General features: G+C 43.7%; 1 protein-coding gene and 1 long non-coding RNA gene across 10 annotated transcripts in view; one reads left to right on the top strand and one right to left on the bottom strand.

Annotated features, from left to right (window-relative positions):
• The window catches only part of HDAC4 (histone deacetylase 4), a 130,156-nt gene extending 120,194 nt beyond the window's left edge, over positions 1-9,962 (bottom strand). For 2 of the 6 annotated variants that reach the window (XM_081015999.1, XM_081016002.1), the window contains exon 1: positions 9,767-9,961. The gene's annotated coding sequence lies outside the window, so the exon portion shown is untranslated. Of the gene's footprint in view, positions 1-9,119; positions 9,142-9,766 lie in introns of those variants that run through there. The other 4 variants (XM_081015997.1, XM_081016000.1, XM_081016001.1 and 1 more) reach the window with 4 other exon arrangements.
• Positions 9,963-10,384: 422 nt separating this feature from the next.
• The window catches only part of LOC308484768, a 32,324-nt gene continuing 15,627 nt past the window's right edge, over positions 10,385-27,081 (top strand). For 2 of the 4 annotated variants that reach the window (XR_013990112.1, XR_013990113.1), the window contains exons 1-3: positions 14,423-21,959; positions 22,840-23,049; positions 24,302-24,391. This is a non-coding gene — a long non-coding RNA (uncharacterized lncRNA). Of the gene's footprint in view, positions 13,653-14,422; positions 21,960-22,839; positions 23,050-24,301; positions 24,392-27,081 lie in introns of those variants that run through there. The other 2 variants (XR_013990110.1, XR_013990111.1) reach the window with 2 other exon arrangements.

Raw genomic sequence — 27,081 nt, forward strand, 5'->3', positions numbered from 1 at the left:
CTTTCCAATTATTTAGTCATAGCTGCCTGTGCACAGCTACATCCATGATTATGGCCCTGACAAAGAACTGTAGTGCATCCACTGAAGTATGGCACGTTTGCACAGCTCCTGCAGTAAGTGGGTGCAGACAGACCTCAGATCCTGAACACTGAAAACCCGGAAGTAAATGCTCCAGTTTTCAAACGTTTTTCAGAAGCTGAACGTCCAACGCGGCTTCCAGAACAGATTATGTTCAACAACCAAGGTTTGACTGTATCCACATATAGAAATTCCCAGGGTTTTTTCCCTGGGGGAACTCACAGGAACTCAGTTCCGGCATCTCTGTTGGGTGCCATTGCCATTCTAAAAGAATGAGGGAGGTGTTCATGGTGAGTTCCAGCACCCCTTTTTCTAGAAAAAACAGCACTGGAAATTCCTGGAAATAGCACTGGAAATTCCGATATGAGAGCCTGTGCAAAGAGGAAGGAAGAGTTGTTTAGGTTCATGCCTGAAAGGTGTGTGGTCAGCCTCACTCTCAAGGCCAAAACTGTTTGCCTGAGATGTGAAACCAAGCCAACTCTTGTGGAGCTTTGAAGGAGGACCGGCACTTCTATGGTGGCACTTCTACACCTCAAAGACTTTCCAGCACTCTCTGGAACTCTGGAGTGGGTAAGGAAAAATAGAAGGTAGCAGAAGAGGGCATCCCCCCCCCCCCAGATGGTGGCCAAAGTAAGAAAAACATGGGGGCCTAATCTGATCAGTAGAATGTTTGGGATCTGGTAGGCTCTGCTTGTGTGTTCTGTTCCACAATCAGCCTTCCCTTCAGGGTGTTCCGTTAAGTTTCAGCTAAGAGGGACCAACAGCCTCTTCTTGTTTTTTGCCTCATACTTATCTCATGTTGTTGTATTTAGTTTCTCTCATTATGTTATTTTGTTATAGTTTTCTTTATTATTAAAGCTTAGTTTACATTTAAGTAAGCCACTTATTTTTCTCAAAGAAAAACATACTCTGCTGAGGAAAGGTGTCGAATGTCCTAAACTGGGTAAGTGAGGGGATATTTTCCCAGTTTGCTAGGAGGATTGATTTTGTTCATCACCTCCCAGCTCCACAACATCCACGGGGCTGCAGTCTGAGGGGTCACATACACCTGGATGCCCAGGAAGGGTCCACAACCTGTACCGCTGTCTACAGCAGGGGGCACTTGCCAAGCCACGGGCATGAAGGCCCTGGCTGAGACATCTAAGCAGCTCTAGGACAAGGCCTTTTTCTTCTGGGAGCAAGGATGCCAACTTGAATAAAATGGGGGGGGGAGGTAAGCCTCACCCTGCATAATTGACCACATGATGCGGCGCATGCAGCCACACACACCATTTGAATGGTAACACCATCAACTTGGGGGGCAGCCCAATAATAGTTTATTGGGAGGACCAAAGACCCCTCAGCCCCTAGGAGTTGGCTCCTATGTGAGGGGAGGGACACCATGGCCAGACCCCCTCTCCCAAGTTCCCTGCTTACCAAAGCAAGGTGTTGTGTTGCCAGAGCCGCCACTGAGGTGCACCTGGGCAGTGAGCCCCAGAGCCCCTTCCGCATGCAACCTGAGGCCGCTCCATGTCAGCAGATGAGTTAGCAAAGATGGTGGCGAGGTCAGGCTTTCCAATGCCTCAGCCCTCCAATCCCTTCCATTCTCCTCCACTCTTTCCTCTTTCTTTCTTTCTTTCTTTCTTTCTTTCTTTCTTCCCTCCCTTCCTCCCTCCCTCACTCCCTCCCTCTCCCTCTTTCTCTCTCTCTCTCTCTCTCTCTCACACACACACACACACAAGCACTGCAGTGCAGTCCTAAGGTGGGAAGCAGGAGAAAGGCCAGGTGGCCAAATTTGGGGCGGGGATCAAAGCTCAAGGCTATCTTAGAGCTATGCAGAGAGCAACCTGCTGTAAAGTTGGTCAGGAAGTAAGTAACTAAATAAAAAAAAAAATTATTATTATTATTTATACCCCGCCCATCAGGCTGGGTTTCCCCAGCTAATCTGGGCGGCTCCCAACAGAATTAAAAGCACAATACAACATCAAACATTAATAATTTCCCTAAACAGGGCTGCCTTCAGATGTCTTCTAAAAGTCAGATAGTTGTTTATTTCCTTGACAGCTGCCCTGGACACAGAATTAACCTATGTCTCCATGGACAGCTGTGAGTCCAAAATGACTCCCAGGCTGCGCACCTGGTCAGGGTCACCGTTACCCCATTCAGGACCAGGGAGTCCTCCACACCTGCACGTCCCATCCCCCCAAAACAGTACTTCTGTCTTGTCAGGATTCAACCTCAATCTGTTAGCTGCCATCCATCCTCCAACCGCCTCCAGACACTCACACACGACCTTCACCACCTTCACTGGTTCTGATTTAAAAGAGAGGTAGAGCCCAAACCCCCTGATGGTCTCTCCCAGCGGCTTCATATAGATGTTAAAAAGCATGGGGGAGAGAACGGAACCCTGAGGCACCCCACAAGAGAGAGCCCAAGGGTCCGAACACTCATCCCCCCACATCACTTTCTGGACACTTTCAGGAAGGAGCAGCTCCCAGCCCCTCTAGACAGTCCAGAAGGCTGTCATGGTCGACGGTATCAAACTGGGGAGAGGTCTCCTGACCCACTCAGATGACCTCTTCTCAATTTACTTCTTCCTGTGCAGTGGAGCAAGTGGGCAGGGACAACCATACATGGATCCCCTTCTCCATCTTCAGGAAATGTCAACTGATGCAACAGTGAAGTACTTTTGAGGGTTGAAGAGGTCTGTCTGACAAAGAGAGGGTAGAGAGGGAAAGGTCAGGCTTAATGAAAGGAAAGGCTTTTTAAAACCATTCATTCATTTGAACATGATTATGTTCTCAAAGATTTCAAGCAAGGAAAATTCCCATTCCTACCTGGAGATGTCAGGGATTGAACTGGCACCTTCTGCAGACAAAGCAAATGCCCTACCACTGAGCCATGGGCCCTGCCCATATTTAGTTTAGATTTACACACACCTCAGCCAAATCATTCAACACAGTGGCTGCTGGTGATCACCCGGGCTAGAGGGAGCAGGGACGGAGACAGCATCCGAAAGAAGGCTAGGCAGGAATAACAATAGGCAAGAACACTGCAAGGTGCAAGGCTACAGAGATTCACGTTAAGAGTAAACCCACTGAGCATAGTGGGACTTCTGGGTAAAATGCATAGGGCTGCTAGTAATTATAGTATAAACAAACATTACATATAGTGAAAATGCAATAATCTTATACAGTCCAGCAAACATGACCTCAAAAACAGTGTTATTTTACAACGCAGTGCTATAAACGTTTACTCACAAATGAGCCTTGTAGAATGCATTAGGACTTGCTCCCAAGAAAGCGCATATTGAATTGCCATTTCTTCTTTCTACTGGTCCTGTTCTTCTGCCTTTAAGAGCAGTTTGCAATGCAGAAATTAAGCAGGCGAAGCTCTTCACAGCATGGCCACTGGTGCCCATAGGAGAAGAAATAGTAAAAAAGCTGGCAATTCTGCTGCCAGCTATATAGTCTAGAAAGATGCCAGAGGCCATAAAATTACAGGGACAAGTATGATTACCACCTTTTCTCTACACAAAACTACTGCACCTTTAACTGCCACAGCAGAGGCAGATACTCAACAGGTGTATCTTTCCTAAGAATGAAGATTCAACAAAATTTGACAGGCTGCCCCAGGCAATGAAATGCATTCAGTAAACTTTAACAGCCACAGTTCTGTTGCCAAACCCCATTTCAGGGCATGCAAACTTGTCAGACTCAAAGCCAATTAATTTAAGACCAACGGAGTGTACAAGCCAACAAAACAAAAACACATACAAAAAACAAAGCTACAGAATGCCATTTCAGGTCAATCAAAGACCTCCCCTCTCACATCCAAAGCATTAAGAGTAAGGAAGGAAAGGGGAGAGGAGATTAAAACTATATTGTTGCTGCTGGTCTGGTTCTGAGAGCTCCCAGGGTTGCTACTACTGCTTTCATGGGAGTCACAGTGCTTGAAGTCAGTGTTAGAAACTGAGATATGAAAGCTAGGAGCTAAATGGCACCTTAAACCTAGGTTATGGGAACAACAATGGAATATCTACAAGAATACAAAGCTGAAAATGAATGAACCGCAGCTAAAATATTATGTTCATTTTTCACATGGTCTAGTCCTTCCACCCCCCCAAATATTCTTAAGAGGATCTCTTCTCCAGGCTTCAGAGAGTAGCTGGAAGTGGGGAAGCTGAAAAAAGTCCTCTTTTCCTTCCACTCTGCAGTTTTAATTTGAAATCTTAGGTGCAGAACTGCACCCAGAGCTCAGAAACTGCTCGTGCTAATGAAATTCCCTGTCACAAAATGTGCCTAGAACAACAGGAGTTTCGAACACTGCTTGAAATTAAATGGTTGTGGATGTTAATCACAGACACAATTTATGCCAAAAAAATTTCCTCATTATTAATGTAAATATCTGTGCCCTGATTGGCTAGGTGCCACCAATCACAAGGAAGTAAGTCTATTTAGAAGACTGGCAAGCCTTGTTGCCATCCTGAACACTATTTTTCAATGGGAATTTAAAAGGAGCAGGTTGGAAGTTCAAGGTGCTCCTAGAACAATCGTTGTCAGTTGAGGTCCAAGTGACTTCAGTGGCTAGGAGCATCTACCACACCTATTTCTGCACAGGGATAGCCTGGTACTATAATTCATGCTCTGACTAATGTAATGCACCTACATGAGGCTGCCCTTAAAGACAATCCAGAAGTTGCAAACTTGTGTGAGATGTGGCATCCAGAGTGCTGATAGGAACAGCAGGTCAGCTGCATATAATTCGTTCTCTAACAGCTGCAGAGGTTGGCAGTCGTCTTCCAGGTCCAATTCAAGGTGCTTATGTTGACATTTAGCACCCCAGACAACTGGGGCCCAAATATCCGAGGAAATAGCCTTCCTCCATATCATCATACCAATATATTAAGCTGAACAGATGAGGCTCTGCTGGTGGTCTCTGTTAAATGAGATGTGTATTGTGAGGGCCCATGAAGAGTTTTTTAGTTGTGGCTCTGCATCTGTGCATCTTGCTCCAACTTCATTTACACATCAGGAAAAACTCACCTTTTTATGTGTGGCTTTTAGAGGCTGAGTTAAGTCATTTTTAAATTATGATACTATAATTTATGTATTTGTTTATTTTGTTTATTTTCATAAAATTTAGACACTGCTTGATTGTTAAAAAGTATTTAAACAGGGATTACAAAAAAATAAAATCAAGAAAAGTTTGTAATACTTTAAACATACGAAAAGCTAAAATACTAAAACAAGTTAAAATTCACAGCAATTTTCTACATAATCTGGGTAGTCTTGTCTAAACAATGTTTTAGCAGGCGCCAAAAAGAATATAGTGAAGGCACCTGCTTGATATCAATAAGCAAAAAGCTCCAAAGTGTAGGTGCTGCCACACTAAACAACTGAGTTCTTACAAACGTGAAATGGTCATTATGCAATAATACCAGGGTAAACTCTGAAGTAAGCCTCTAGGAAAAGAATTGGAAATGCAGCTAATTTCACTCTAATGCAGGTTGCGCACAAATCCTACTGTAGGACTGGACAAGCTTCTGGAGCCGACTCAGTGGTGAGTTGATTTTGCTTTCTAGGATCTGGAGTTGCGGTCAGGGTGGATAAAAATCAATGATTTTTTATATTTAAAAAAAAATCAGACTTTTTTGTTTAATCAGATTTTTTTAATTTAAATTGGATTTTTAAAATAAAATGCTTTTGGAGGAAAAAATCTTTGTAAAGATAGGTTTCTGTTTAAGTTGCATTATAGTCCAAAGGCTATTCATCAAGAAATAAGGATTCGTTTTAAGTTTTTCATGTGTGCTGAAACTCAGTCTAAGGTTTTTTTTAAAAAAAGAATGTTTAACCGCATCAGTTAACAAACATGGATACATATGCTATAATGTTGTTTTAGTTAAATAAATTGTTTAAATTGTTATTAAGGAAATGATGATTTTTCTCCTTCCAATAAAGTACAGCAGAAAAGTTGTCCAAATATAAACAGTTAACTTATTAAACCTCACAATAATTTCATAATTATCTGTCTATGTATTTCTAACAGTATAACCAAATCAGTAATTTTTTATATAACTGTAAGAACTACTCTGAAAATTTATTATTCCAAAAATGAAACTTTCATCTGGTTGTAAATATTAAGATTATACCAGCAGGAATGTATTTCTGTAAACCCCCCCCCCCCGAATTAAATCAAGTCTTACTGCCTAGTAATTTAATTCGTGATTTATAATGATTTGATTTAAATCAAATATACCCTGGTTCCGGTACATTAAAATGTCAGTTATTAACTCTGGCTCCTAAATTTTAGAGATGGCTCTCAGATTTGGACAAGATTTGTCCAGGCCATTCTACTGAACTTAAGAGGATTTAAGACATTCTCTCTTTTTACTTTCAAAAATGATTTGCCATGCAGTTAGTTGTTCGAACTTTTAAACCGAACTTTATGCAAATTCATGCTGTAATATTCTGCATTCCACTTCAGTTTGCTGCTTCAGGGAGCAATGTACAGTCTGGAGTGTGAATGGAAGTGCATGTATAATTGAGAACTACCAATTATGTTCAAAACTTATGATAGAAAACTACTACTATCATGTTTAAACAGCCCATAAAATTTTAATGCATTTTCTTTTCAAAAACCAAGAAAAGTCAATAATAAAATGCTAAGCCTGCCAGTTTACAATCAGAGTTAAGGCTCTCACAATGCCCAAAAATCAGAAGACAAGGCTAGTACCTTCATATACATGCCCCATGATCAGCAATGATGCTGTGTGATGTAACAAACTGTGCTTGCTTCCAATTTACTTTCCGCATATTAATACTCTTCTTTGGCCTTTCAGGGTGAAATCCAGATGAAGAACCAGTAAATATGTCCTATGCTGTCCTCTTCCTGTTACCTCATGAAGTATCCAAGCCTTACTATATTGCTAGAAAAATCATTCTTGAGTTGACTGTCTTGTTTCCATCAGGAGCTGACAGGATGGGTTTAAGAGTGGGAAATGTGGACTCTTCTCAGAATCAGTAGGGGCAAAACTGGCACTGCTGCTAATGACTTGGAGTATAGTGTATACAGCTGTGCTTCCTAGCTGCAACAGATAGTTGTGTCAGTAATGAAACGTGTCAAAGCAAATTTTGAAAATGGTCCACCTGTTTCATAGATTTTAAAGAGACAATAAGAAAAAGTGCATATTGACAGCGTTGAGAGGTGAGCATACCGATTTTGAGCAAGAACAGGTTACTTAATTATTTATGTTTCAGTGCATTTGTGCAATGCCTCTTCTCTAAAAGTTGCTCACAGGACCTTACAAAAAATATCAAGTTAGACAACTGAGTTCACAAATCTTTTCTCATACATCTTTTCTGTTGCAAAGTGCTGCTGAAAGTGCAATCTGAAGAAAAGAAGACGCACACTGGAAAATAATTCTTGACCCCTTCTTCTCTGCTGCAACACCATACCACCCAGTCCATTTCATCCCCACCAAACATCTCAGGTTCCAAAGCAACCCCAGATATTTTACAGCATATCTACAGCTGGAAATATTAATATGGTGACGAATGAACATTTTTCTCATTCATCTTGTAGTTCTAAATCCAGAAAAACCTAAATTCTTGTGTCCTTCATTCTTACAGTAATGACACACAGAAGTCTACTCTGGAGTAAGACAGCATGAGAACTGTGCAAGGTACTAAAAAAGTGCCCTCACCATCCTGCCAGCCCCTGATGTAAGAAACAAAGAGGCATAGGTCAACCCTATGTCTGCACTTTGCTTGCCCTGTGCCTAGAAAGCACAGTTCCAAGGTTTTCTGCTTGTCCCATGCTTTCTACACGCAGGTCTAAGCAGCTTTTTGTTTGCCCCCCCACTTTCCCCAGGAAAACCCACTCTAACAATGAATCAGAGCAAATGTCAATCCACAAAAAATCCAACTTACATATGCTCCAATTCAGTGATAAAGAGCGGGTTTTCACGGGGAAAAGAGGTGGGGAAAGTGGAAGTGTGGGTGAGCCCTAGGGCTCAAATGCTTCATAAGGGGATACAGATCCAGGACAATATGGGACATTGTTGTTTCTCCCAGGCATTCCATCCTGCCCATCTGTATCTGAGCCTGAAAGACCAAGGTAAAGCAAGATTAAGCTGAGAACAAGTTGTAAGCAAGCACAACCTGTGATACGGCACAGCAAGAACAGACAGTTTTAACCCAAACCGGGGGTGGGAGGGAGAGAGAATCATTAAATACACATGACTGATATAAGACTGATATAAGACTGTTTCTTATGCATATCTCATGTCAGATCAGTGGCCCATCTTGTCCGAGACTGTCTAGTTCAACTGGCAGTGGCTGTTTAGAGCCCTGTTTCCAATTAAAAAGGATCTCGGGTGATGCCAGGAATTGAGCATGAAACCTTATGCAAGCAAAGCTCCATTAATGAACTATACCCAAGATACATGAGATGAGGAGAATATTATTGTAGAGCGGGAAAGGGCACCAGGGTCATCTAGTCAACCCCGCTATGCAGGAATCTCAACTAAAGCATCTGTGAAAGACAGTCGTCCAACCTCTGCTTAAAAACCTCCAAAGAAGGAGAGATGGAAAAGATGCTCGAATCCCTAAACAAGCCTCATATGTAAAAGTTAAAAGCACTTTCCCAGCAACAAAAACTCTCGTCTTCTGGCTGCTATTTCCTTTTCCCAAGACGAGACTCGGGGCTCCAAAGGCAGAGATCAGGCAAGGAAACCCTCGGCTCTCTCAGACACGCGCACGTACTTCAGGCGTCCAGAGCGGGCGGCGACCCGCCGACAGGCCCGGGAAGCTCTGGCAGCGCAATTGCCCTCTTGGCCGCCCCAGCCGAGCACGGCCAGACCGGGAACACCTTGCGGACGGGCCTGCCTGGCCGCGAGCGCGGCGGGACCGGCCGCCCTTCGCCTCCCCGTCCCTCCGCGGCCTCGGCCGGGATTGCCGGGAGGGAGGGAGGGAGGGCGGACGCCGCCCAGCCTCGCCCCATGGGCGTCTCCGCGCCGCAGCCGCCGCATCTCTCGCGCCCGTCCCCCGTTACAGACTCACCCTGGGGCGCCTCGGAGGGCGGAGGGGCGAGGCGGGCGCGGCTCCTGGACCACTCGCCCTCGCCGCCAGCAGAGATCAATGAAGGGGCTCCGGCGGCCCAAGGGCGGCTCCCTCCCCTCCGCGCCCAGGGAGAGCGCGCCGGGGCGGCACGGGGGGGGGGCAAGGCCGGCGCAGGTGTCGATCAAGGACCCCAAGGCCCGCCCCCCCCTCAGCCCAACGTGGGGGGCAGCGGAGACGGCGGCTCAAAAGCGCCCGCCAAGGCAGCAGGCGGGGCCCTGATTGGCGCTCCCAGGCGTCAGTCACCCCACCACACACACACACACACACACACACACACACACACGACGTCCATTCACCCCCCCCCGCAGGCCGCCCCCCCCGCCCGCGGCCCGTGAAATGGGGGGAGCGAAAAAGGCGCCTTTGGAAGGCAGCGGGCGAAAGCTGCTCATCTCTTTAAAGGGGGGGGCAGCGCATCCTCGCCGCCCGACCTGAACAACACAACTACTGAGGGGAAGAAGAACAATCACAATAACCATCCTCATCCATCCCCCCCCCCGAGAAGAACTGCCCCCCCGCCGCCGCCGCCAGGGAGGGAGGGAGGGAGGGAGGAGGGTCGGCGGGGAAGTCGCGCCGCCGCTTACACTGACCTGCGTGCGAAGACGGGAGGCTGAGGGGCGAGGGGGGCGGCGGCGAGGGACCCTCACAGCGGCAGCCGGCGGCGGCGGCGGGGAGGAGGAGGCAGGAGGGACACGCGCCCGACGGGCCCTTTGGCGCTGGCACAGCGGTGCGCGCGCCGCCAACGGAATCAGCCCGTGACGGCACCCGCCATCTTGGAGTTTTCGGATGGAAAATCACGTGGTCAAAAATCCGCTTCAGATATATATATATATATTTATATATATATATATATATATATGTATTGCTTCCCTAAGCCAATCAGGCAGCGGCGCTATTAATAGCCCCGTTTCCCTTTTTCTTCCTCTCCCCCTCCCTGCAAAAAATAAAACATCCCCGCCCCCTCCGCACCGGAAGTGGAGTGGAGGCGAGCTCGGCGGGAGCGGGAGGCGCGTCCCCGAAGCCGCCCAAGACGGGGCTCCGCATCTCGGCGGGCGGGCGGGCGGGGGGGACCGACGGGCAGCTCCAGGCCTCCCCCCGCCTCGCCCGGGGAATGCGGCCCCTCGCGCTCTCCCCCCCGCCAGCCCAGGTGAGGGGCCTCCAGTCCCCGCCGCCCGCCTCCCACCTCGGACCCCGCCCAAACGCCCCGCATCTCGCCCAGGGCCCGAGCGAACTCGCAGCTCTGGTACAAAAGCAGCATAAATGTGCACGTATGTATTGGGAGGACAGAGACCTACGTTTGTTTCCTACTCAGCAAATGCATTGAGGAGGCTATATAAATTATTATTCTCACGTATCACTGGAGATAGAACCCATCTGGGTTTTCCATCTAAGGTACAAAATGCCTTCGGACAAGCCCAGAAGTAATTAGATTGCAACCCCTCTGTCACTTCAGCTCAGGAGTAAGGGACATTTTCCTGGACTGTGCAGTGATACCTCAGTTTATGAACGTAATCCATTCCTGAAGTCCGTTCTTAAACCAAAACCATTCTGAAACCGAGGTGCGCTTTCCCTAATGAGGCCTCCCGCAGGCAGTGCCCTTCCACCATTCGGATTCCATTGTTAGACCAAGGTAAAGCCAAGACACTATTTCCAGTTTTGCGGAGTTTGTAAACCAAATCGTTTTTAAACCAGATTGTTCTTAAACCGAAGTACCACTGTACAGTCATACTTCGGGATAGATACGCTTCAGGGTAAGTATTTTCGGGTTGCACTCCGCGGCGACCCAGAAGTAACAGAGCGTGTTACTTCCGGGTTTCCCCGCTCACGCATTCGCAGACAGTCAAAATGACATCATGCGCGGAAGCGGCGAAACACGCAGACATGCAGTCGCATCTTACATTCTGTTCAGGATGCGAACGCGGCTCTGGAACTGATCCCGTTCGCATCTCAAGGTACCACTGTATAATATACAGTCATTGGAATCTGTCCATAAGCACCTGTTGCTTTGTCTCAGCTTCTGCCAACCTAGCAGTTCAAAAGCATAGCAGTGCAAGTAAATAAATAGGTACCACTGTGGTAGGAAGGTAAACAGCATTTCTGTGTTTAGAAGTGGTTTACTCTGGTGGCCACATGACCCAGAAAAGCTGTCTGCAGACAAACACCGGCTCCCTTTAACTGAAGCGAGATGAGCACCGCACCCCATAGTCAAATTCAACTGGACTTAACTGTCCAGGGGTCTTACCTTTACCTACCAATGGGGGGGGGAAGTACACCCTCTTTGAATTCTGTGGTTTTACATATTAGAACATAATAAAAATCATGTGTTCCTTAGGTTTTAAAATTAGGTAAATATAACCACAGATGAACAACAACACAGGACATATTACACTGTGTCAAGATTTATTTAACAAAAATAAAACCAAAATGGAGAAGCCATGTGTGAAAAACTAAGTACACCTTACGATTCAATAGAACCACCTTTAGCAGCAATAACTAGAAGTAATTGTTTTCTGATGACTTTATCAGTCTCTCCCATTGTGGTGGAGGATTTTTGGCCCACTCTTCTTTACACCATTGCTTCAGTTTGTTGGGTTTGCTGGCATTTGTTTATGCACGGCTCTCTGGTCTGGATTTTGACTGGATCATTGCAACACCTTGATTCTTTTCTTTTTCAGCCATTCTGTTGTCGATTTGCTGATGTACTTGGGACCATTGTCCTATTGCATGACCCAATTTCAGCCAAGCTTCAGCTTTTGGGCAGATGGCCTCGAGTTTGACCCTAGAATACTTCTCTGTACAGAGGAGTTCATAGTCGGACTCAATGACTCCAAGGTTCCCAGGTCCTGTGGCTGCTGAACAAGCCCAATTCATCACCGCTTCGCCACCCTGCTTGACAGTTGGTACGAGGTGTTTGTGCTGATATGCTGTGCTTGGTTTTGGCCAAATGTGGTGCTGTGCATTTTGGCCAAACAACTCCACTTTGGTCTTGTCTGTCCAAAGGACATTGTTCCAGAAGTCTTGTAGTTTGTTCAGATGCAACTTTGTAAACTCTGCTGCCATGTTCTTGTTAGAGAGAAGAGACTTTCTCCTGACAGCCCTTCCAAACAACCAACTGTATACTGGTTCAGTCTTTTTCTAGTTGTACTGTCATGAGCTGTAAGACTGATGCTAAATGAGGCCTGTAGATCCTGTGATGGAACTCTTGGGTTTCTTGCAATTCTTCTGAAAATTGCACTGTCTGACCTTGGGGTGAATTTGCTGGGACGTCCACTCCTGGGAAGATTGGGAACTGTCTTGAATGTTTTCCGCTTTTGAATAATCTTTCTTACTGTAGAATAATGCACGTTAAATTGGGTAGAGATGGTCTTATAACCCTTCCCAGTTTCATGGGCAGCAACAATTGCTTCTCTAAGAGCATTGCTGAAGTCTTTCCTCCTTGGCATTGTGTTAAAACACATCTGAATGCGCCATCAAACTGCTAAAAATTTGACTTTTGTAGAGATAGTCACAATTGCTGATGATCAATTAACCAACACCTGTCTGCTACTTAGCCTCATAATGATCCTTGTTTTATTTATTTTCTCATAAATAGATCACAATTTACATTTATAGCACTCCATATAACAGTGTGACTTGCCGTCAAACCACCTTGGAGTTCAGTGTCAAACAGTTTTCAGTTCATCACCTAAGCCATATGTTAGCAACTGGACCACATAATAGCATAAATTCCTTCCAGCATTATTTACTGTTTTTCCTTGCAAGAGTGCACCCAAACCTTTAACAGGTTTCATTTGGGAATCTGTTGTATCTATTTGAAGATTGCATTCAGTTACTCAACACTTCCTTATTTGATCTGTAAGCCAGTGCACTATTGTGATCAAAATGATTACTTCGTAAGTAGTCCTGACATGTTAGAACCTTGTTAAAAAGAAAGATGATGAATGTTCATATTCAACTGATGAAGTAGGAGATGCATTTTAATTCATTAAATGTATAATAATTTCAAAAAAGTTATTTAAATACTAAATGCAAAGTGCCAAAAGCCTTTCACATACAGGTCATTCCATATCAAGTGATCCTACTTTTTTACCCCATGTCATCCTACTTTCTTAACATTTTGTATATTTGTTGAATGATCAAAACTAAGTTTAAATCTAAAATTTTACAGTTACAACAAAATACTGTACATAGCAAACAAAATTATGACACCACTGGAACTCTTTAACTGGTGCCAAGATAACACTCCTTCTACCGGGTTGTCATTTTCAACAAATGAGGAGTGCAGAAAAGAACATTCCTAAAACAACTCTTTGAAACAGTGAAATCAATCAAGGGAATACAAGGATTTCATTGCTTTGTTCCATCTACATCCAGTCCAACAGAAATTGTGACCAAAGTGTACTCCTTTAGCAATGAGACTGAGAAGTTCGACACTGAAGGAGGTACAAAATCTCTGGATATGGCTGAGATAACTAGGTATGTAACCTGTGAATACAATAAAAAATGGTGGTTGACCTGTGTGCCGTCGGTGGACTATGAAAGTGAAGACGTAACTCTGCCCTTCTGACACTTGCCGGGCTCAGTGTCATAATTTGCTTACACATCTAGTTGGGATGTTCTTAAGGTAAGGCGAGCAGAAGTTCTAACACCGGTCAAACCAAGGACTGCAACTGGCCACACTTACACTTTGACAAAAAATGAAACATCATGTGCAACAAATTCTATTGACAAGTGTTTGGTATAAAGTATAATTAATGGAAGAATAAATGTTTTAGACCCGTTTGATGTGTAAGGTTTTTTCCATAATTTTGTTTGATATGTATTTTGTTGTAATGTTCATGAAATGAAGTACTAACAGGGATGCTTTCAAAGCGTCAATTCTATCATGCAACAGCAAGTTACCACTGTGCTGTGGAACACATTTTAAAAAGAAAAGCCTCACTAGCTTTTCAGATACTGTTTAATTGAATAACTTTTTGAAGAAATGCCTGAAGTAACTGATATTATACTTTGAAGTCTTGTTTATTCTGTTATACTTTACCCAAAGGAAGACTCATTTATCCTAAATAGAACCCAATAAGCCCAACATGTATGTACAAAATATGTTTTTAATGTTATCCCTTTGAGATACCAAGAAGTATACCTTAGAAGTATGAAACAATACAATTTGGAGAAAATTTTTAATCGTTTTTAAAAATAACTTTAAAAAATTAAATTATGTAACTTTAAATTTTAAAGTGGGCCCATCATATGACATTTGAAGAGATTGGTTTTTTATTTTTGAAATATCTCAATTCTGGGCTGAGCTTTTAAGGTTTTTGTGTAGTCTGGCAATGTCCCCCCAAAAATGAAATTTGAAACCCTCATAACTCAAAAACAGGATGAGATAAAAAAATTAAAATTTTAGATTTAGACTTAGTCTTGATCATTCAACAAGTGTACAAAGTATTTAGAAAACTGGATGACATGAGGGGGGAAAAAATTGGATCACTTGATAGGGAATGACCCATACATTACCTGCGAGTCACACTTAAAATGACCCTGCAAGGCAGGCAAGTATGCTACAAAAGGTGGCTGAAGTTGAGGGATAGTGGTTGCATCAAGCCATGCAATAATTGATGAAATTTAACAAGAACCAGAGACTTCCATCTCATACCTCTTGATCTTAGCCATTAGAGCTGGAATCTTATGTACGCATAATTAGGAGTAAACCTCATTGAATTCAGTGGGACTAATGCTACTAAGTGCGCATGCAGATGGCTTTTCCCTCTAGCCCAGCAACAAGTGGCCAACAAGATGCCTGCAGGAGACCCCCAAGCAGAGCCAGAGTGAAATAGAACTCCCCTGATTGTTGTTCCCAAGATACTGATATTCAGAGGCTGGGGTGACACGGTCTGAAGCTTGTACTATGAGAGGCTAGGGAGGCAAGCAAACCAGCCAAAACAATTCCTCTTTCTTGTTAACTTCAGCACTGCCACCAGGAAGATATCTTTATTTTTCTCTGGCTGCTTCCTCTAAGTACTCGTTTAACCTTCAGGACTTTAATTAGTCCAGTCAACCTACTCCCAACACTTGGTACAGTGTTATGGCACTTAGACATGGCGCAAATAACAGGGTCTCAGACCAGTTTTTCCCGAAACCAGTTATGCTTTTACTTAGAATTTGGTATGGTAACAAGTTATTTAAAAATGAGAAATTGTTCTTAGAAAAAAGGTGATTTTTCGGTTTGTGTACTTACCCATTATAGAAAATAAAACATAATTAGAAACTAATCACATTCCTTTACCTATTCTAGATAACCAAGCCAGTATTTTAATTGCATCACTCAGTTTAGTTTCTGAATCTCTCCAGCATCCTGAAAGTCCTATTCCTATACTTCCTCTGATCTTGCAGGTAGCATACAGCCATCATGACTGATAGGTGTCATGCCACTTTGCTTCTGCTTTGTGGTTCTCTGACATCACCCTCAGATCTACCTCAACTTCACTGGACCACCTTCTCCCTAAGGTGTACAGCCCTCACCGGGGTTCCTGCTAGGTATCTAGGATCTCTTGATTTTTGCTGCCACCACAGACACAAACTATCTGATTCCACCTTTAGTGAGGCCAGTCAAGAAACACGTGTATAATAAAACAACTTTATTGATAACAGAACTAATAAAAGTAATCAAATATTAATTCAGCACACAGAAGCATATGGTTTTAGTTATGTAGTTAGAATTTATGTATTTAGTTAGGGTTACAAGTTATTCTGATTCATATAAACACTCCTACCTATTCTACCTTTCCAAAAATACCTAAGCTAAATCCTCCCTCACCATTTATCCCAAAACTATTACCAGTAACAACACTGACCCTATTCCATCTCACTAGCCCAATATACTCTCAACCACGTTCAGTCCCAACTAGTATTCAGACTGCCCCTCAAAATTCCTATCTCGTCACCACTCACTTCCAATGTTCCAAGCACGCTCCCTCCCTCTCCCAGCCAACACTTAGCCTAATTCATCTAATCTAATTACCTCCACATTTAACACTACACACTATCAGAACATCACAGCAGCCATTGCTGCTTGCCTCATCTTTCATAAATTGGTCCGATTTCCTTTTAAAACAAACTGATGGCCATCACTACTGTCTTGTACAGTATAGCAAATTCCATAGTTGTAAAGTACTTTGCCCTCTGACTCTTCCATTTTCAACTTCATTGGAACACCCCAGGTTTTAATATTATGAAAGAGTAAGGAAAAAAATCTCTAACCACCTTCTCCACACCATCTATAAATTCATACCCTATCACAGCTGCTACATCAGCATTTTCATTGAGTTACCCATCTTGACCCCACAATTTTTACCACCCTGAATGATGTGGTGTCATTACAAACATTGCAACTTCACTGCTCATCTCTAAACTTCAGATTATTCACGTTAAAAGGTACAGGTCCCAATACAGATCCCTGCAGGACCTCACTTCATACATCTATCCATTGTGAGTATGGTCCATTTATTCCTTTTTCTGCATCCTTTTCTTTAACCAGTTACAGATCCATAAGAGAATCTGCCATCTTATCTAATGACTGTTAAGTTACTCAGAAACTCTTGATAAGAAACTTTATTAAAACCTTTTTGAAACTGTAGGTACAAAATTAATACTCCAGGGATGGGAACACAAACTTTTAAAATAAAGGAAAAGTTGCGTCTGGTTGCATGCATTATTTATCCCTCCCCAAATCAATTTAACTTTTCATTATCCAAAACAGTTTTTAATCTAAATTAAAAGAACAAAGTATTTCAATCAACAGACTGAAAAAGATTGTTTCATTTGAGCCATGACACATTACAGCCCAACACCATGAAAAATCTTGCAGCAGTGGTCTGGTGGAGAGAAGGAAAATGGGGTACCAGCAGAACTGGAAGACATTGACTCAGACTTTGGGGAGGGGGAGAAGTCTGCTTCAGTGCCATCAGACACATTGGGTGCCACATGACAGCTGCCTCATGATGCCTGGGGCACCTCCCACCCCCAAAAAACCTCCTCCCATCAAGGAGGTGCCAGCGGGCAGATCAGACACAAAGCCTCCAGCTCCATGGACTCCAGCTCCATCGCCAAGGACACAAAGATGGCTGCACCTGCATGAACAAACTCAGCAAACCCAGACAGTTCAAAGGAGTGCCACTTACTTGCCCAGTCCTGTTTCTTGGAGCGCCAACCATATTAATGCCAGTATCCATTCTGCTCTTCAAAATGAGAGTCTGGGGGACATGGCCCAGTTTGTGCTTAGTCAGATATTTTAACCTCTGCTGCAAATGCTAACCAGTGTGCTTTGTAACCTGACTTACATCCCATAGTGATCTATGCATTAAAGCTATCAGCAAAACCTGAGTTGAGAACATGAGTGCTGCATCCACCAGTGAGAGCCAGGGGGCACACAGAAATGAGGCTCTTGAGAGTGAAAAGGGTTAGTGAGACAGGACTTGTCTGCAGAAGCCATGCTGATTTTTTCCAGCAGGACATATTCTTCCCATCAGTTTTCCCAGAGCAGATTCTCTAACTGGCCTGTAATTTTCTCAATTCACGCACCTGATCCAGTTTTTTAAAAAGAGTATTATGTTAACCTCTTCCCAGTTCTAATCTTTTTGCCATACTGCCCAGAACTTTGTTTCTTGTCCCTCTTATTTGTCTCATTTCTTCAGATTCTGTTTCTGATAATGTCACTCCAGGTACCAGTATCTATGCTCCATCTCCCGCAGTAAAAACAAACGGAAATGATTAAATCAGCTTCCTCACAATCACCGTTGCTTCCTTCAGCACACCTTTAACTCCACTGCTGTCCAAAGAACCAACCACTTCTCTAGCTGCTTATGATGTATTTAAGCACTTTTTAAATTGTTGGTATTAATATTTTTAGTGAAATGCATAGCCCATAAATTTACATACTGTCATAGCAATAATTAAACTCACAAACTTTAATTGCTCAGAACTTCACAGCTTTTCTTAACTGATTGTTGGTTATAGTATTCAGATCATTTCCATAGCAGTGAAGAGTTCTGAAAATGTTCAAAGAAAGGGACATCTGTTAGAAGGCACTCTTCACAAATTTTGCAGTGCTACCAAATCATTACTTCTTTCTTTGACTGATAGTCTGGCTCTAGTCAGATCTAACAGAGCTAAATCTCCTCTGTACTGTCCATTATATATTACTAAATCACTAGTTAGATGATTCTAACAAATTCTAAACAACTTTAGAATTTCTCTTAAATGTACTGTTTTCGCTTTTTTTAAACAGCACATAATAATCTCCTCTAGTTTATTTTCTGAATTTTGAGGCAATGGTTGGCAATACATCCCTATGCTTGGTTTGCATAGACAAATTGGCTTACTTTGCCTTCAGTAGTTATACCAGGATGTCAAATGGAGGATTTCTACAAACAATATGCTGGTACCTTACATTTCACAATGCGCAGATCATAGCAGTACATAAAATTAATTAATTAATTAATTAATTAGCCACCCTTAGGCAAAGAGGCTTTCTGAGTCACTTACAAAAATCAGTACTAAGGGAGTCCCTGTCCTAAGGCTCATAATCTAAAACAGGAGTGAGGAACAGGTCTTCACTGGCTATTTATAGTGGGTCCCACTACATGATGACTACAAAGCTTAGTAATTTGTTATTTAGTACAATTCATGCAATTCAAGATAACAAAATGAATTCCAATAGGGATAAATTTAAGGTTCTCCACTTAGGCAGGAGGAACCAGACGCACAAATATAGGGTGGGGGACACCTGGCTTACTAGCAGTACGTGTGAAAAGGATCTAGGGCTCCTGGTGGACCACAAGCTTAACATGAGTCAACAGTGTGATGCAGAAGCAAAAAAAGCTAATGCTATTCTAGGCTGCATCAACAGAAGTCTAGTGTCCAGATCAAGGGAAGTAATAGTCCCACTCTCTTCTGCCTTGGTCAGACCACACCTGGAATACTGGGTCCAATTCTGGGCACCACAATTTAAGAAGGATGTTAACAAGCTGGAACATGTGGAGAGGAGGGCAACCAAGATGATCAAGGTCTGGAAACTAAGCCTTATGAGGATCGGTTGAAGGAGCTGGGTATATTTAGCCTGGAAAAGAAGGGCTGTCACATGGAAGGTGGAGCCAGCTTGTTTTCTCCTGCTCTGAATGGTAGGACTCGAACCAATGGCTCCAAGTTACAAGAAAGGAGATTCCGACTAGACATGCGAAAATACTTTCCGACAATAAGAGCTGTTTGACAGTGGAACAGTCTCCCTCGGGAGGTTGTGGACTCTCCTTCCTTGGAGGTTTTAAAGCAGAGGTTGGATGGCCATCTATCATGGATTCTTTAGCTGAGATTCCTGCATTGTAGGGGGTTGGACTAGATGACCCTTGGGTCCCTTCCAACTCTAAAATTCTATGATTCTATCCTCTCTATAAGGCATTCCACTCCCCCCCCCCGCTCCACATTAGGTTTGTATTTCTCTTTATTCTTTGGAATAGTAGTGTTTTAGTGTAATCTACTTTCTCCCTAAAGCATACCACTATATGTGTTTTTCTTTTCCTGGCTTGACGTCATTTTTGTTGTTTTCTAAATTCCTTAGAATGACTGCTACATTCATGATATGGAAGCTTTTATCTGGCTGGGAGGTGGAGGAGGATTTTTACCCTGTGTGGCTGAAATTAACTTGTCAGAAGTTTCCAACTTTAGAAGCTTTTACAGCTCAATTGAACCATTATTCAAAACTGAATGAAGAGGCTGTAGACTATAGAAGCTCATGAAAATAAATTTCACAAGAATGCTTGTATCTGAAGTCTTAGCTCTATGCCATTAATTTAACAGCCTCTGAAATTTGTATGTTATTTAGAAATCTACAGTCCTGTCATTATATTATTGACTATTGAGTATATGTGTGTTTTTATGTATTGCCTTTGAAACGGTCCTAAATTTCCTGTATGTTCACCAGCTGGTTTTGTTGTCTCCCCTGGTATTCTGTGCAGAGTTGGGCTTTGGCTGCAATCCACACCTTGTTTATTCTTCAGTACTCCACCATGGTGTTTTGGGAGAATCTGCTAAAATGAAGGAAGATGACTCCCTTCAGCCAACCAACTTTCACGGCTACTGGTCAAAATAACCTTCAACCTGAGAAGAATTTTTGGTATCTCCTTAAATGACTCTTTTGGTAATACACCAAAGCAGGGGCACCGGATATATGGGGTGCAAGGGGCCAACATCCCCCGCCACCGCCACGTGCTCCCCACATGCCGCAGCCCCTGCGTGGGAGCCCAGGAGCCGGGAGGGGGCTGGGATGAGTAAGGACAAAGATCGCCCTCCATGGGTCCTGCCCCTGCCCGGCACATGCCATGGGGAGAAGGAGGTCGAGGGTGGAGCCCAGCTCAGTGTGCGAGTGTTGGCATCACGGGGGCAGGATGCATCCCATGACATCACATGACATGTCACGTGATGCACCCCCATGTGGTGGGCAAGTTGGCATCCCTGCACCAAAGCATGGTAGCAGTACTGCCAGTAAGCAGAATACTATTTTCATTTCAAGAAGTACTGCCACAATGGTAATTTAAGAATCTGCTAAAAAAGAGGATATTCTGGTTCCACCAAAAGTACAGTGGCTGCCATCCTAGGCATGCCTACCTGGGAGTAAGCTCTAGGGAACACAGGAAAATTCTTAGCAAACATGCAGGCACTTGGTCTTCCAGTTTCCCACCTAAGTAAAAGAGCTGACTGCTAAACCCTGAATGAAGAAATCCCTACTTGAATGTATACGTCAAAGGGGGAATTGGCATGATGGCCATTTTTATAGTATTTCGACACCATTTTTCAACCCAATGGAAGTGACTTGCAATTAAAGTTAAAATGCATGGTTATATGACATCTCCACGTTCTGAAGCCGTTTCCTGCTCATATAGGAAAGTCAGTGTGGTGCAGAAGGTTGGGCTAGGACCTGGCAGAGCCGGATTTGAATCCCCACTTAGCCGCGAAGCTCACTGGGTGACCTTGAACCAGCCACCATCTCTTAGCCCAGGAGTTGTCCGCCTGGTCCCTCCCGCCCACTGGTGGGCGTTTCAGGATTCTAGGTGGGCGGTAGGGGGTTCTACGGCACAAGCTGAATCCTCCTTCCATCGAGCACTGGGGGGCGGTAAGGAAACTTTACCATCAAGAAAGATGCCTTAGTAGGTGGTAGGTATAAAAAGGTTGACTACCCCTGTCTTAGCCTAACCTACCTCACAGGGTTGATGTGAAGATGAAACGAGGAGGAGAACCATGCACACCACCTTGAGATCCTTGGAAGATAAAGGTGGCATATAAATGCAAAAAAAATAAAATAATGTTCCATAAGAATTGGAGAGGGTGAGCACATTTTTAATTATCTGGAAGGCTTCTCAGAGGCCAGAATGGGAAGCAGAATACTGGAACAGATAGACCTAAGAGTGAGGAGTGGAGTGGCTACAAACCATCCCATAATATACACCACAGTGATAAATGCAACACCCTCAGAGAAGCAACAAAACAAAGCATTAAAATCAGTAAATGGGGTTCTTCCATAGTGGTGGCAGTAGCGGCGTGAAGGGCCAGATGTTACAGTAAGTCCAGACTGCCTCTTCCTTGGGTGTTGGCTCTGCTCCCTGCTTTACACAGGGCCGTCCTCTGTTTGAAGGCCTGTTTAGTCCAAGTCTGGTTAAAGAGAAGAAACCTATTGGTAGCATCCGGACAGCAGAGCAAGCCCACAGTTCACCCGGTCACAGTTCTTCCTCTATGGTGAGATATATTGTAATTCTATTACAGTGATTTTTCTATATTTCTATCTATTTATATTAAATCAGCACATGCAGATCTGTGCAGTCTTTTTTACTCTTTTCTGATGATGCATAAGTGGCTACTTTGCTCCCAGCTGCTCAAACTGCCTACACTGCACTGATGCAGTCTGTATTGGCACTGAGTGTTATCTCTGCATACCAGGAAGCATACCTTGCAGTGGGTATTTCAGGCTGTGGAGGATGGGATGTCCTCACTTTGGCCCAAGATGCTAATGGTCCCTTGGCTAGCTGGCTGACCAGATTTGGCTGGTCTTTCCTTGCAAGCAGTGGGAATAGGAGGACCAGCAGTTAAAGTCCAATATGACAGTCCCTGCTAATAGCTGTCCAGCTGACACTTAAATAGCCTTTGCTCACACTGCCTCTTCTATCCCTCTGGGAATGGCTTTTGATCAATTGCTGCTGCTGCTGCTGCTGTCGTCGTCATCCATCTGTCTCAAGAGACAGTGGGTTGCTCCTCCACAGGTGAAGTCAAACTGCTGCGTTAGCAGCACCAAAGTGGCCTCTGCAGGGTGCAAGCCTGGGCACTGTGTATGGAGGTCCTCAGCTGCCCAGATGACCCTGCCCTCAGCCTTGCTGATGTGGCCCAAAGAGAGAGCAAGACGTTTGGCACCAGCTTGGTGGGAGGAGGCATATAAGGGGCACAAGGCACCATCCAACTGCCTTAGGACATCTACTCTGGATTTGTACAGGGTTTACTCCTTAGCCTTTTCTTCTCCCAAAGATATCTCACAAGGCAGTGGAGGTTTAGGATCAGAGTTTTCCTTCTCCTAGATGGGCTACCTAGTTGACAAGCCCTATCTGCTCCTCATGTCTCTCTACAGCACATGCAGAAATCGTCTTCTTGACCATTGGACTCACTGTTGTTCTCATCTGCACAATCCACCAGAGCCTTGTCTTCACCTGCAGGGGAAGTCCCTAACTCACCAAGGGTTTGAGACCCATCAGCTACCCTCACCTGGTTTAGCCAGCCAGTCGAAACCGTTCCTTGGGGTGTGGCTCCTGTTGCATGCTGACAGCTCTAGGAGCCACAGGTGAGAACTGAGTGCAGGGTGGGGATGAAAGGTGGACAAACTACCCCAGAAGGAGCATGATGTGTCCCCCACCAGAGGTACTACCCCTCCGCTAACACCCCATACATCCTGGCATTCTATCAACCATATGTAAATAGGCCAGGCTGAAGGGTACTCTTGGATTCCCCAGTTTGCAGCTCTCTTCAGGAAGAAGTCAGCTCCTGCCCCAGACTTTGCATCTCCCTAATGTAAAGAACTGGTTTACTTGACCAGACAGAGAAGGGGCAGATGACAGGAAGGAAGGGTTTTATGGTATTATATTTTATTTTTTAATCCATGTTATAGCCTTTCAAATGTTTTTAAAAACTATATATTTAAATTCTGTTTTTAAATTGTGTGGCTTTTTTTTTTTAAAAAAAAAGCAAAAATAAAATTATGAAACTGATAAACTGAGAATGACAAATAATTCTCCTTTACCCACCTGTTTTCTACAGGTCTGCAGTACAAAAGCTTCCCCCACTTATCAGCTCCTTAGACTCCTTCTTTGTGCTGTTTTGTGCGTGTGCAGTTGAGATTTATTTTTTTTAAGTTTGAAGAAGGTCTGCCAAGCATAATTAATATTCCTCCTCCACATTCACATTACCATTTCTCCTGACAGTAAAAATTAAAGCATCCAGTTCTATTCATTCAGCCCCAGCCCACGGGAATTCAGTCACACAGGAAGACTTATGAGGAAGCCAAAGGTTTGTAGATCTGCAGTCAGTCAGTCAGCCAGCCAGTCAGTCATGGCGCTGCACTCATTCAGTTACTTTTGTGGACGAAGTGTCTCTTACTCCATCCGGATTGGGTGTTTGCCAGTGACACTCCTGAGCCTTGCTCAGAGAGAATGGCAGCCTTGAGAAAGCCATGCACTAGTGATTCAGTTCCCCTCTTTCTTATGATAGGAACAGCTGCCGTATTGTTGCAGTCTTCCTTGTACCAGGGAGCGTTGCCATGGGCACTGCTGCCAAGGAGCACAGAGCAGTGAATAAGAGAGGCTGTCCCCAAACCTTCAAAACTAAACCTACTTATTATACTGTGTATTTTGTTTCAAATAACCTTTTGCCATGGGAGAAAGTTTTATTCTTGTTCTAAACATTGTTGACAGATGTATAATTCGGCTACTTAAATAGATGTTTAATAACCAGGGAGAAGATGCCGCTAAACATTCTACTTAACATCAGGCTTATTTTCTGTGATTATTAAAATGTCATTCATTGCACTGCATTATCAGTTTTCACAGGACTTAATTTGTCAAGCATTCAAAAAGAAGATCACACAAACATTTTACAGATGTGCGTGCGCATTTGCTGAATTCTTGCCAGTAAGTAAAATAAAAAGTAAATCTGGGAGATGTTAAAGACGTCTTGCAGGTGATAAAGAGGTTGTGGCGGTGGCAACATCAAGCGCATTTGCCAAGTAAATAGCTTATCCAGATTATAAATGAATATTTACCCAACTGCACCATGACCTTTAACTGAGTCTGCGTCCAAAGACACTGTCATCAAACAAGTAAGAGTAAATAACAGTAGGAATAACAGTCATGCTGTCGGCTGCGGGGAGAATGTTAGATGGCTAGGCATTCCAGCACTGGAGAGTGGACCAGCTTTGGAAACAATTAAATTAATATTAAAACGTTCTTAGCATGGCAGAACATTGCAACACAGGAAAGGCTGTGACTTTCAGTTTAGAAGAAAGGCGGACGTGAATGAGGTTTATAACATAATTGGTTTGGAGAGAAAGAGGTTTCACCCTTTCCTAAGACTAGAACTTAGGTTCAGAATGAAGCTGATGGCCTGTAGCTTCAGGACATAGAACTCAATAGCCCAAGAGGTACAGCTACGAGGTGTTTGTTGTTGTTTGTTGTGTGGAATTAGACAACTTCAGGGAACATTCTGTGCTTAATCACTGAACAGAAAGAACGTGTGTCTGAATAGAAACATAGGAAGCATAAGATGCTGCCTTATATCAGGTCAGAGCAGTGGCCCATTTAGCTCACTGCCGTCCACACTGGGAGTAGCCAACATGGCGCCCTCCATTGATTGGTGGGGCTACACTGTGTTGGAAGTGTTTAGAAATGTGGTAGCTATGTAAACATGCAAAAAAAAAAAAAAAGGAAGATGGTATATGAGGAATTAAAAAAAAAATGTTCCTCACATTCCAAAAAAAAAAAAAAACCCCAGAAGGCTTTCTTCTAGCTATAATAGGAAAGGAGAAAAGAAAGGAAAGGACACATTTTATTTTTTGCAATGCAACAGCAGCCCCAATAGCAGTTTATGCAAGAAACTGGAAAGAAAAGGTTATCCTGACAAAAGACCAATGGTTGCATAAATTACAGTGGTACCTCAGGTTAAGTACTTAATTCGTTCTGGAGGTCCGTTCTTAACATGAAACTGTTCTTAACCTGAAGCACCACTTTAGCTAATGGGGCCTGCCGCGCCGCCGGAGCATGATTTCTGTTCTCATCCTGAAGCAAAGTTCTTAACCTGAAGCACTATTTCTGGCTTAGTGGAGTGTGTAACCTGAAGCATATGTAACCTGAGGTACCACTGTAATAGAATTTGCAGATGGCTAAAATAAGGAACTAGCTAGAGAGGAAGATAAGGAGCAAGTGGTAATGTCTTGGAGAATACTTAAAAATATATGGCATTACTGTACAGTGGTGCCTCGCAAGACGAAATTAATTCGTTCCGCGAGTTTTTTCGTCTTGCGGTTTTTTTTCGTCTTGCAAAGCACGGTGTCGGAAAAGTTTTGGAAAAGCTTCAAAAATCACCAAAGTCTTCAAAAACCTCAAAAAAGGCTACCACACCACGTGCTATGAGTTGCTCCTCGAAGTCAAGTCGCAACTGTATTAACGGTTTTAAGAAAAAGGAAACAAACTTGCAAGACGTTTCCGTCTTGCTAAGCAAGCCCATAGGGAAAATTGTCTTGCGAAGCAACTCAAAAAACCAAAAACCCTTTCGTTTTGCGGGTTTTCCGTCTTGCGAGGCATTCGTCTTGCGAGGTACCACTGTAAATATAATCTGCAAGTAGGGACAAACCTTTGAAGAGCAGTTGACAAAACAAGGGAAGTGAAGGGACGAAATGGAGTGGAGAAACTAACGGAGATGCAGCCAACTCAGGATGTCACTGAAGGATAGGATGGGAAGTCTGCTTGGGAAGATGGGAAGATTATAAATGTATGTAAAATAAAAACTGGAAATGCATAGATATAAATAAATAAGAATGTTTTTTGTGGGGCTACAACTCCCGCCTTTCCTGTCCATTGGCCATGCTAGATCAATATTGTCTACGGGAGTAATAATAATAATAATAATAATTTATTACGGCCGTAGGCCCATACAGATAAAAACAAGACATAAATAACAGCCTGTGCACGTGGGAAAAAACAGCCGCTAAAACACTACTATAACAATAAAATACTATAAGATGGAATGGCATACTACGCCTTAATTAGCTTGTGGTGCTCCTTGGCAACGCTTTTGGGTAAGGACAGCGACCAGGAACCTAGCCACTTTCAGGGTCGTATGGGTATCCTTATCCTGCAAGATTTGGGCAAGGTGGAATTTTGGTGGAGTACCCTCTAGTTTCTGTATGATTGATCCCAACAAATTTGCCCGTGGCACCTTGAATAAGGGGCAAGTGAACATAATGTGCTGAAGCGACTCCGGCGTCTCCTTATCACATTCGCACATGGCGGAGGCTTGGCCCTTTGAGAATCTATGTCTCAGGACATTGGAGGGAAAAACATTAAACCTCGCTTTGGTGAAGGCCAGCCTATGGGCAACAGTCGAAAGGGAGGAGAGGTATGATGGAACGCAGTAAGTTAAAGTGATACCAATGTTCTGGGGCGAACAAACACCTCCCCCCAGCATATAATTTCGCTGTAAATCGATGTCATCCAGTCTTTGGCGGATCAGTCTTTGAGCAGTGATTTGATCTAGTTTTAGGGAATCTAAGGGAGAGATTCCATAGCTCAGGAGTTTGGCATGAATTCTACTGGTCCAAAGGCTG

Source organism: Podarcis pityusensis, assembly GCF_964106645.2.
Source record: "Podarcis pityusensis genome assembly, chromosome: 1".
Classification (NCBI taxonomy): Eukaryota; Metazoa; Chordata; class Lepidosauria; order Squamata; family Lacertidae; genus Podarcis; species Podarcis pityusensis.